The following is a 12400-nucleotide window of genomic DNA, read 5'->3' on the forward strand; positions in this document are numbered from 1 at the left end:
AGGTCTCATTCTACTGTAAAGATCCTTGCACAGCTATGTCTGTTGCTGTTCTAGTCACAGTACCCAAGAAATGAAAGCTAAATATCATTCAACTGATGAATGGATAACGAAACTTTCATACATTTACACAATGGTGTTCTATTCAGCAGTAAAGAAATATTAAATCATGAAATCTACAGGTATATGAACAGACCAAGAAGCTGCTATCTGATGTGAAGTAACAGCCTAAGAAAAAGAAGCCACATTATGTTCTCTCTCATAAGGATTTGGAGGTAAGATTCTGTATGTGCACCCCTCCACCACATTCAACACACAGAATAATAAAAAATAAAAAGGTGAAACATCACTCAACAAAACTAAAGAAACAAATACTTAGAAGTGAATCCTGAAGACACAATAATGAGAAACCCCATATTTACAGACACTCAGTGTACTTAAAAAATCATATGATGATATTAAAATAAAACCAGAAATGTGATGCTACATTAAAAAAAGATGACATTAAAGGGCACCCTCAATAAGCTATTTAACTTTGGGGTACATAACTCATTAGAGTCATTGAAGAGCAGACAAACAAAAAGAAAATCTAGCAGGTGTCATACATGCAATCTAAAATCATCAAGACACATGGAGAAACAATCATAAAATAATGATGTCAAGAATAGATCAGTAAGTAGGCAAATATGTGAATTATGGAAATTCCAAAAGGAAACTGGAAACAAGGATCAGATACTCTACACAAAAGAATGGCTGAGAACTACAGTGATTTTTGAGGTGTGTGTACACACAATTGCAAAAAAACATGAAAACATCAATAAAAGAAATCCAAATTAGCTTTTTGCAATGCACATGGCAATCAAGAGTCAAAAGTCAGAAAACTCCATTGTGTACGTGAGCCCATTTTTTTCATTATCCTTTTATCAGCTGATGGAAATCTAGGCTTATTCCATTTCAAAGCTATTGTGAATAAACTATGAACATAGATGTGAAAATATACTTTTGATAAAGAATAGAGACATTTGGGTATTATGCCCAGGAGTGGAATAGCTGAGTTACATGATAACTATGGTTTTAGTTTCTTGAGACACATCCACAGTGATTTCCATAGTAGCTGCACCAGTTTACACTCCTACCAATAGCATAAAATGTTTTCCTTTCCTTCATCTCCTCAACTGAATTTATTGCCATTTGTTTTCTTCATAATGACCATTCTTACTGAGGTAAGGTGGGATCCCAACTCTAAAGAATATTGGCCATTTGTATTTTTTCTTTTCAGAATGTTCTGTTCAATTTCATAGCTTATATTTATTATGGCATTTGGATTCTTAAATATTGGTGTTTTTTAGTACTCCCTAGGTGCTAAATATTAATGCTCTGTCCAATTTAACTTGGCAAAGATTCTTTCTCATTAAAAAATAGGGAGCTTGAATAAGGTACTCTGTGTGGGTGGACAAGGCTTCTACCAGAAGCCATAGCTTCCAAAATCAAAATCCCAGCACCAGTTTCAGGATATTTCCCTATAAGTTGTTGGCCAGAGAGAACACAAGACTCTCAAAAGAATACAGACTATTGCCAACTCCCTTTGTCACCTATGAGAACCAAACAATAAGATTCTGTACCTGAGAACATAACACATTTTTGATACAGAGATGTCAAGCATGCATAGAGCCAGAAGGTGCTATGCAACATGTTTGGGGAGAAAACTCATCAATGATCTCACCTGCTTTGAACCCAGTATGTTATAATGTTGAACTCTTGGGCAAGATATGTCTGCTGGCTCCAAATGTTTATGGGTAACCAACCACTTCCTGTTTGGTTCTGAGCCTGCTCCATGAGAAGGAATATTTACGTAGTACTGTAAACCTGTTAAAAAATCCTATGACTGGGGAGGTCCCAGGTCCTTGGTGGGGACATACTATTGATAGTCGTTTAATGGACACATTAAGTATTTATGTTTAACATATAAACTACTACAGCTCTCAGCCTTGTTCAGAGAGGCCTCGTTTGGCAATGGGTGATGATCAAAGTTTGAATTCATACCTGGTCAAAATGTTGAGAATAATTGACTGTTGAGTTCACACCTGTGAATGAGGCATCTATGGCACCCTCTCTGAGACCCAGGCTCATGTGCTGAATGCTTGGTTCTCACCTTGTAGTGATATTTTGAAGATGTTAGAAACTTCAGGTGGATGTGTCTCTCTGTTGTGCTTTAGAACGTTTACCTAGTTCTTGGTCTCTCTGTTTCCATGATTCTTTTAGCTTAGCAGCTTCACTCTGCAACATTGTCTTGTCCATATTGAACCAAAAACTTTGAAATCAGGAGCTAAATTATCCCTGTCTTGTAAAGTGGTGCATTTTGTTAATGTTTAAGAGAAATAATTTGGAAAACTGGTGCAAAGATATGCTGAGTGCTGTGACTATTCTTTGTGTAATTCTGAAGCCTGTCAAATTATTCGTGGATGGTTATTTGAAAAAGTTTAGAAATAAATGCTGACATTCTTTTAAAAATATTTCATTTATTATTATTTTATGTGTATGAGTGTATTGCCTGCATGTATATAGGTACACCCATGCCATACAATGCCCATGGAAGGCAGAAGAGAGTGTATGACTCCCAATCAGGCCATCCCATTACCCTACTCTGGGAACATCTGTAGCTGCTCCCACTGTTCCAAGTCTAAGACCTCCGTGATGACCAATAGGAACCAGACCCACACTTACATCTCCTATCTCCTCTCCTCAAACCTGGAAACTACCCATCTGAGGCTTATGAAGTGCTCCTAACTAGCCAGAGTCACTTTTTCCTCCTGCAGAACTCCTGAGTAGCCTGACTGGAGCCATCTGGTCCCTACAATAAAATATCAAAAGAGAGAATGTGAAGCCTAGACAAATTAGCTTTTTATATTCCATCAGTAAGCAACCAAGCTGCAACAATAATAAAAACAGAATCAAACTTCAACTCAATAAAGGAAGGTTCAAGTTTTAAACCGGAATCACAAACAACAAAAGAAATCCATATGCCAAAATCACAACAAAAAATGTCAAAAAAAGAAAAACATGTTCCTATTGAACACCACCAGTCCTATGGAAGAATTCTACAGTGAGAACCTCCTAGAGATAACCCAGGACACAGAATCTAAAAAACAGTCATTGACATGATCTAGGAACACAAAGGATATAAAGTACACACAATCAAAGAACCAAAAGAAGATAGCGATAAAGTTCTGACTGAATTCACAAAAGAAATAGAAATGTAGGAAGCAAGCTGAAATGAAGAACGAAGTGAAAAACTCAAGGAGCAATTTGAAACAACAAGAGAAAGCCTTACAAACAGAATGAATGAAATGGAAAACAAAATATCAAGATTGGATGATAAAGTTGAGTAATTGGAGCTCTTTAGGAAAGATTATGAAAAAAATTTAAAAACACAGGAATGGAAAACATAAGAAATGAAAAAACTGAATTTACGAATCATAGGCATAGAGAATCTTAGGTAAATTATATTGACCAAATGTTAAACAGGATTGTATAAAAAAATTTCCCCCAAATGGGCAAAGGCATATGCACACAAATACAAAATGCACACAGAACACAAAACAGGATGAGAAAAGAAACTCCCCATGGCATATCATAGTAAAAACACTAAATATACAGAACAAAGAAAGAATACTGAAAGTTGCAAAAGAAAAACAATTCACACATAAAGGAACAACCATAGATATTACAGCTGACTGTTCAGTGCAAACTCTGAAAGCCAGAAGGGCCTCGACCAAAATATTCCCAATTCTAAATGACCAAATATGCCAACCCACAACACTTTACCCAGCAAAACTGCCTATTATATGTAAAGGGGAAAGAAAAATATTCCATGACATGAAAATGCAGAAAGAATTCATGTTCACAAAGCCAGCCCTTCAGAGAATACTCGGACTAAGGAATGGAAAGACTATACTCAAGAGGCAACAGAAAAAAAAGGTATAATTGTAGAAACACAAAATTAGAAAAGGAAATCAGACAGAAATTAAAATAACTCCCCAGTCAAAGGAAACAGGCTATTTGAATGGATTAAGAAACAAAATCCATCTTTTTGTTGCTTGTAGGAAGCACATCTCACCTTCAAGGATAGACACTACCTTAAGGTTAAAGGATGGAAAAAAATTTCCAAGGAAACAGTACTAAAAAGCAAGTATGCATTGCAATTCTAATATCTGACAAAATAGACTGAAAACTAAAATTAATCAGAAGCGATAAAGAGGTCACTTCATTCTGATCAAAGGAACAATTGATGAATAAGTTATTACAGTCATAAACATAGACATATAGACACCAACCTCATAAAGACAGTGCTACAAGACCTTAAGACACAGATTAACTCCAATATAGTAATAGAAAAGGATTTGATACACTATTGTCTCCAATTCAAAGAATAAAGAGAGAGACATCTGAATTAAGTGATACCATACATTAAATGGACCGAACAAACATCTACAGAATGTTCCACCCAAACATCAAAGAATATATATTCTACATTAATAAATCAGAAAAAGCACAAATAAATGATTTAACTTTGCAACTCAAGACTCTGGAAAGTCAAGGGCAAATGAAATCCAAACCCTACAGGTGAGAAAAAATAACAAAAATCAGAGCAGAAATTAATGAAAAGGAACAAAGAAAACAACACAAAGAATCAACGAATCAAAAAACTGGTTCTTCAAAATAAAATAAAATAAAATAAAATAAAAAACAAGGTAGACCCTTAATCCAGTTAATCAAAAGAAAATGAGATCAAATTGAAATAAACAAAATCATAGATGAAAGGGGAAACACCACAAAAGACACCAAAAAGATCTAGAACATTACAAGGAGACATTTCAAAATTTATACTCTTTTAAATTGGAAAACCTAAGAGAAATGGTTGAATATCTAAAACCATGGGAACCACCAAGTTAAATCAAGAAGCAATCAACAACTTAAACAGATTCAAGAAATATAAGAAATCGGAAACAGTAATACCAAACCTCCCAACTAAAACATGTCCAGACCCAGATGGATTCACAGCAGATTTCTACCAGACATTTAAAGAAGATTAACAAGCAGTGTTACATAAATAATTCAAAATGATAGAAACAGAGGGAGAACTCCCAAACTCCTCTTCTGAAGTCAGGATAACTCTAATACTGATACCAAGTAAAGCCACAACCAAAGAAGAAAATTATAAACCCATACCCTTAATGAGCATGAATATAAACATTCTCATCAAAATACTTGCAAACCACATATAGAGAAACATCAAAAAGATCATCCATCATGATGGGGCATAATTGAAGACTGAAATATGTGGTCATTAATTTGATATTTAACAAAGGTTCCAAGAACACACACTGGAATAAAGAGAGCATCTTCAACAAAATGATGCTGACAAAACTGGATATCCACTTTTAGAAGAATGAAAATAGACCCTTATTTTTCACCCCGCACAAAAGTCAACTCCAAATGGATCAAAGACCTCAATGTGAAACCTAAAACTCTGAAACTGTTAGAAAAAAACATAGGCAGTACCCTAGAAGATATAGGCTATTGCAACTGCCATTGATTTCTTCCAAGTGTGTGGAAGTAAGATCATATTGCTGAAAACAGGACATACTTTGGATACAGGATTTGGAGCAATGCAGCTGGAACTTTATTGCAAGTCACCTCAATGGAGGTTAGTTCTCATAGTTTTGGAGAACGCTATGCAAAATGCTAAGGGAGAACATCAATCAGTGGTCCAACTCCAGCTTCAAGGCCTAATTACCACAACAAAGACTGGCACAGCAAACTATGTTGGGGCAGTAGTGGCACCTTCTTGGGCATAATCGACTGCTACCGAATTGGACTTAAAGTCCACTCAGGGGAGGGAACTCATGTGTAGTACTGGAAAGATAGCCTAATACACATGGCTGTAGAGGTCACAGATCTTAGAGAAAATCCCAAGCCTGTCACATCCATAGACAAATGTTATTTCTTATATGTGACAAATAGGTATCCTTGTATTTACAGACAACTATGCCAGTCACCATGTATTAAAGGAATTTCTTTTGCAATAAATGGAGACTTTTACAAAGTTCCTCAACTGGACATATACAGAGATTAAGTGTCTTTGAAATCTCCATCCCTAAGTGACACATCTACAGTGGAACCTCTGAACCTAAGGCTTATGGAACCTAGTGAAACAAGGGGTAGAGAGAATGCTAATGCATCCTTCAACTGTCATCAGTGAAGCTCCAAATGGCCAAATGGCCTCAAATGGCCAAATCATAGAGATAAGAATATGCAGTGTTTGGGTTTTTGAATATGACTCACATATTAAACTTCATTCACCCAAGGCTCAGAGACCATTGCAGAAGAGGAGGTGGAAAGATTGTAAGGTCCAGGGGAGTAGGTGTGTGAACACATGGATACAGAGTGTTACAGGCTCCTGGGAACTTGTGCGTATGAAGTTATAGCAATGATGAAAGCATGCACAAGATTCATGCAATGGCAGGCAGACAAAAACCCAGCATAGAACTGTGGAAACTGGCAGCAGGCACCAATATTAGTTAAAGAACTATTGGACAGCTATCACTGCTGAGAGAGAGAGAGGAGAGAGAGAGAGAGAGAGAGAGAGAGAGAGAGAGAGAGAGACAGAGAGAGAGAGACAGAGAGACAGAGAGAGAAACAGAGACAGAGAGAAGACAGAGATAGAGACAGAGAGAGAGATCTTTTTAAAGGGAGTGATTCTAGATAGACTGACTAGACCCCAGTGGATGAACAATTTAGCATCAGGAGATACTAAATTGACTAGCTAGGCCTTAACAAAAATGACATAATGCATGAAATCCAGGGTGGGAGTTATGGAAGGGTGCTGATGGGGAATAGGGTATGAAGATGATTAAGGGGTTGTTTATAAGATACACAAAAATTCAATAAAAATAAATAAAAATAAAAAGTCTAGGACTAAACTGAACCAAATATCAAAGATCTCTAGAATAAAGATTTTAAACACAGACATAGATTAAGACTCAAGGAAATGGAAGGAACTACCATACTCATGGACTGGTAGAATTAATACTGTAAAAATGGCCATCTAACAAAGCAACCTATAGATTAAATGCAATTGCCATTAAAATCCACATGACATTTTTTACAGAGCTATAAAAACAATCATAAAATTCACATGGAAGCACAAAAGATCCTGGATAGCCAAAGCAATCTTGGGCAAATGAACAATGCTAGGAGCCCCATACCAGGTTTCAGATTATATTACAGAGCTTTAGTTATAAAATCAGCATGATACTGGAATACAAACAGATACATAGATCAGTGGGACACGACAGAAAGCTCAAACACGAGTGCATGCAATTTCAGTCACCTGAAACTTGGCAAAGGTGCAAAGAACACACAATGGAGGAAAGAGAGCATCTTCAAAAAATGGTGCTGACACTACCGAATCTGTGCCTGTAGAAGAATGAAATTGGATCCTTATTGTTCACTCTCCCCCAAGTCAACTCCAAATGTATCAAAGACCTCAATGTGAATCGTGTAACTCTGTAAGTGTTAGAAGAAAACACAGGCAGTACCCTAGAAGATATAGGTAGGAAAGAATTTTGTACATCAAACATGTTTCTCAGGCATTAAGGTCAAGAATCAACAAGTGGGACCTCATTTAGCTATAAAGTTTCTGCTCATCAAAAGAAACAATCAAGGAAGTGAAAAGGAAGCCCACTGAGTGGAAGAAAATCTTCACCTGCTACATATCCAACATGATTAATATCCAGAATGTACAAAGAACGTCAAACAACGAACAAACAAACAAGAAAATAAATGCCCCAATAATAAGATGGGCTAAGGACATTATCAGAGTTCTCAAGCAAAGAAATAAAAATGATTATGAAACACCTTAACAAGTTCAACATTCTTAGTAATTAGGAAAATGCAAATCAAAACCACTTCTAGATTCCATCTTACCCTAGTCAGACAGGCTAAGATCAAGTGAACAAAAGACACTAAATGCTGGAGAGGATGTGGAGAAAGGGGAAAGCTCCTTCACTGTTGGTGGGAGTGCAAACATGTGCAACCACTGTGGAAAGCAGTGTGGCGGTATTATAGTTTGTGTTCTCATCTGCAATTCCTAAACCACGATGATGGTCTTTGATACTAAGGGAATTAAAAGGGAGGATACAGAAGAACCATCCTGAACAAAGTGAAGGCAATGCAATATAGTCTGTGCCTGAGTGCAAGCACAAAGCTCTGCCATAACCCTACAGCCTGGGACACTCAACCAGAACCTGATGCAATATGTGGGAAACAAACTGAACTGTATGGGGCTCTAACAGGGAGAATAAAGGTTGGGCTTTTGCTTCATTTGTGGCTTGGTGTATTGAGGTAAAGACCCACTGGGTCAAGAACTGGCACAGATAAACTGCACCTTGAAAAGAAGTGCCTCAGTGTCTCATCTCTACCCATAGCACCTACAACAAAGTGATACTTTAGACTTTGTGTTACAATAGACACATCTTCTTCATTTTTTAGATGTTTTAGATCACAATTCAGATTTTAAACCTCAGAGGAAGGCAATAATAAACATTATAGAAATTATAGACAAAAATTCCTACATGTAAGTTCATAGGCACTCATAAAATTGCATATGAGGCTATAGGGAGATGGCTCAACTGGTAAGAGAGTGTACTGCTCTTCCAGAGTACTGGAGTATGGTTTCCAGCATCCTTATTAGGAGAATCACAATCGCTTGTCACTCTAGCTGCATGGGATCTGACATCTTCTGGCTTCTACAGAAACCCCCAACACAAATGGCATACTGACATCCAGTCATACACATATACATAAAAGTAAAGGTGTAAATGATTTTTAAAAGGTATATGAGTTAAAACTTCCACTTTTCATAAAGTTTAGACATGCCAGTGTTTCCTTTGGATTGAAAAAGGACAATAGGCCAAGTGCCCTGGACACTGGTGAGTCACCGGCATGGAGGTCAGGTAGGACTTTCAGTGTCTCAGTCCAGGAAGGGAGTAGAGGAAGAATGGGACCATGCAGCACACCAACAATATCCTAGGTCAATAAGGATCCTTCAGGTATTTCAGTGATGGTCCCATGACAGTTCTGTTTCTCCCTCAGACCATAGTTTTCTCTGGGGGTGAAATATAACCAAATGAATATTATTCCTATCTCATAAAAGAAAAGCTATTCAGAAAAAAATTCATTGAATTCCTCCATCACAGCCTGAACAGTAGAAGACCTCTATTGAAAATGATTAAACATTATTAAATTTTGAGTTATACCAGGTACGTCTTTATTTGGGGGACTTCATGAGATTGTAGGAGAGCTGGATTATGGGAAATTCAAATTTCCTTTGAAATGTTTACATCAATTTTTTTAGATTAACTCAGAGTAATTAGCATACGAACCTAGAGAAACACTATCTTTTACTAGCTCTGGAAGCCTTCCAAACACCTGTCTTTTCTTCAATATTTGACAGTTTATGCATGGAGGCCACATTAGTAGAATATAAATTCCTTGTTTTGAATCATGATGTCTGATCCAGTCCTTGTATTTCAGTTGGTCATTTTCAAGAATCAAAAAAGAAACCGCTCAATAATTATATTCACACAAAATTTTAGTATGATGAGAGAGCCATATTTTATATATCTAAAATGAAAAATAAGGGGTCACTAAAAACCCTCATTAATAAAAATTAGATTTAAAGATGAATATTAAATCATGAATGATCTTGCATGCAGAAGAGTAAAAATAGCTGAAAACAAATGTAGGTAACTGAGAAGCACCTTTTTACATAGTTAATGATGTGAAGATGCATAGAACTGAGCTTTAAAAACCTGTCTCAAAAGCATGCTACAGCAATGACAGCAGTACTAAACCAAAGCGTTTCCTGTGGAGTTGAAACAGGATTGAACACAATTTTAGAGATGGATGTTTCTTGGCAATCACAAAATCGAAACTCTCAATTTATAAAGTAGTCAAGAAATCACAGAACATTTCTAAAGGTTGAACATAATGGTTATAGTATTTTATAAAATAAAACACCTCAACTTATTACATTTATACCACCTTTGTTCAATATTGGTTATTTATTTATATTTATTTTTTGCCAGTGCTTAGATCTGAACCCAGGCTCTTAAACTTGTTAGTTTTTTCATGTGTATCTATTTCTTAGGCTTCAACATATCTGTAACAGATAAGATTCTGGAGGAAATATTAGAAACACAGGTCTTTTAGGAAAAGGATTGTTTAGGACTTAAAAAAATTGCCTTGTCTGACATGGTGGCATATGCCTTTTATCCCAGCACTTGGGAGGCAGAGGCAGGTAGACCTCTATGATCTCAAGGCCAGTCTGGTCTACATGGTTCCAATCCCGGTGGGACCACAGGGATACTCTGTCTCAAAAAGGACCAAAAAAAAAATCATGTCTTAAAAACCCACATAATAATTACCCCAAGCATATAAGAATACAGTAAAGATGCACTGCAACTTCCTGAAGATTTGCAGGTTTGTGATAATCTCCTGTTTAGTGTCGGTGTCTGGTCAAGTGGCCACTCCATTCACACCACCATGTATCTCCTGTTCATGCTGGCTGCTCAGCACCAGGAGCCAGACATTTTTACTTTCCATCTCACTATTTTATTTTTGCTTCAGGCAAGGTATCTATGAGAAATGCCAGCTTGATATAGTTACTGGATAAGAGACATAAATTACCTTGATGGACTCTGGTTTGGATCGCAAAAGCCACTTTCCAACATTTACACATGTGCCATTCTTGAAATCTAGGAGTCAGAAAGGTTCTGCTGTACCTTGAACCGTTGTTAATTCATGTCTGCTAAGCAAGTGAGAACTCTTGAGAAAGTGGGCAAAAGTCTGTTAAGGTAATAAGCAACATTTTATTTTTAGGGAATAAGAGTCTGTGGTTGTTATGGCAGTTCTTATTTCTGATAGAAATGACCCCTTGTTGCCTGTGAAACATTTCCCACGTGTACTTCTTGCTTGCGTAAAGAAGATTCATCCACACTGACGGATGAATTTCTACCCAGTGAGACTTTTTTTTTTAATCTTCTTCAACCTGTGTCCCTGAACTTGCTCTGGGGTGGCTGTCTGCATAGCCATCGAAGAAGAGGGGACCTATGGGACTTGGAGGTCTCAAAGTACAAGGGCTTCTGATTCCCACAGCAGTGAGAGAAGGCAGCAGAACCCCTCTTAAGAAAGATGTCTGTCATGGCACCTGTGAGTAACCTGGAAGTGCTGGGGTCCACCTCTCCAGGGCCTGCCCACTGAGTGAATCCCAATTCTGCTTGCTCACACTACATGTGGGAAGCACTCAACTCAGGTTCTGGTGATCACTGAGGTTTCCTATTTTGCTCCACTGAGAAGAGTCTTCCCCTTCCCTTGCCACACCTGCAGTGGTCCATGTTATGGTTGTATGTTTTTATTTCAAATCTATTACAAGTTCAGTGTTTCCAGACTTCACCTATTTTCAATGTGTCTATTGTAATACATGGCATTCCTATGATACTCACCACGAAATTTTCCCAATGTCAGTCTCAACAAGATGTGGGAAACTTCTGGGTATCTCTAATCTCCTCAGCAATTTGCAGTTTTGTTTTCTCTGAAATGTATGTGAAAGCTTGATAATAGAGACTTTTTGAGGTGAGATCACTTATTTTCTGTGTTTACGTTTGTTTGATATCATATCTTCTTTAAATGATCCAGACTATAATTGTTGCCTCTGTTCACGTTTATTTTTAATAAACATTCAGAATTTCCATTTTATTTTTATTATTATACCAGACTGAAAATTTTCCATTTCATTAAAATTTTTATTTTTGCATTGTTATTGTTTTTATTTGTGTATGTTATCCAGAACGAAGCTTCTTAAAGAATTCCCATTGTTAGTTTGTGTTTTTCTTTCCATTTAGCCGTCTAGGTAGCATATATAACCATTGTTTTTGTTCTATTTTCATTTCCACCAACTAGCATTAATTCTTCATAATTTCCTTATAGTCATTTATAATTTAATTTATATGTTTTGTCTTTTTTGATACAGGCTCTCCTTGTAGCCTAAGCTGGCATGGAACTTGTTTTGCAGACCAGCTATGCAGCTGAACTCAAAGAGACCTGCCTGCCTCTGCCTCCAAAGTGCTGGGCTTTAAGGCTTGCACTGCCATGCCTGGCTGATTTATTACTTTTAAAAATGCATGTTTAGAATTATTTTTGCAGGATTAAGTTTTTATGTTTCTTCTTTTGTAATATAAGCATCTAGGAAAAATTATATGCAGCAATGCTATTGGTTAGTTAAAGAAAACTTGTTTACTTTCATTATAATTTGGTATAAATTATTTAAATGTCTTTGTAA

Source organism: Nannospalax galili, unplaced genomic scaffold, assembly GCF_000622305.1.
Source record: "Nannospalax galili isolate Female #2095 unplaced genomic scaffold, S.galili_v1.0 scaffold353, whole genome shotgun sequence".
In the NCBI taxonomy this organism is placed as follows: Eukaryota; Metazoa; Chordata; class Mammalia; order Rodentia; family Spalacidae; genus Nannospalax; species Nannospalax galili.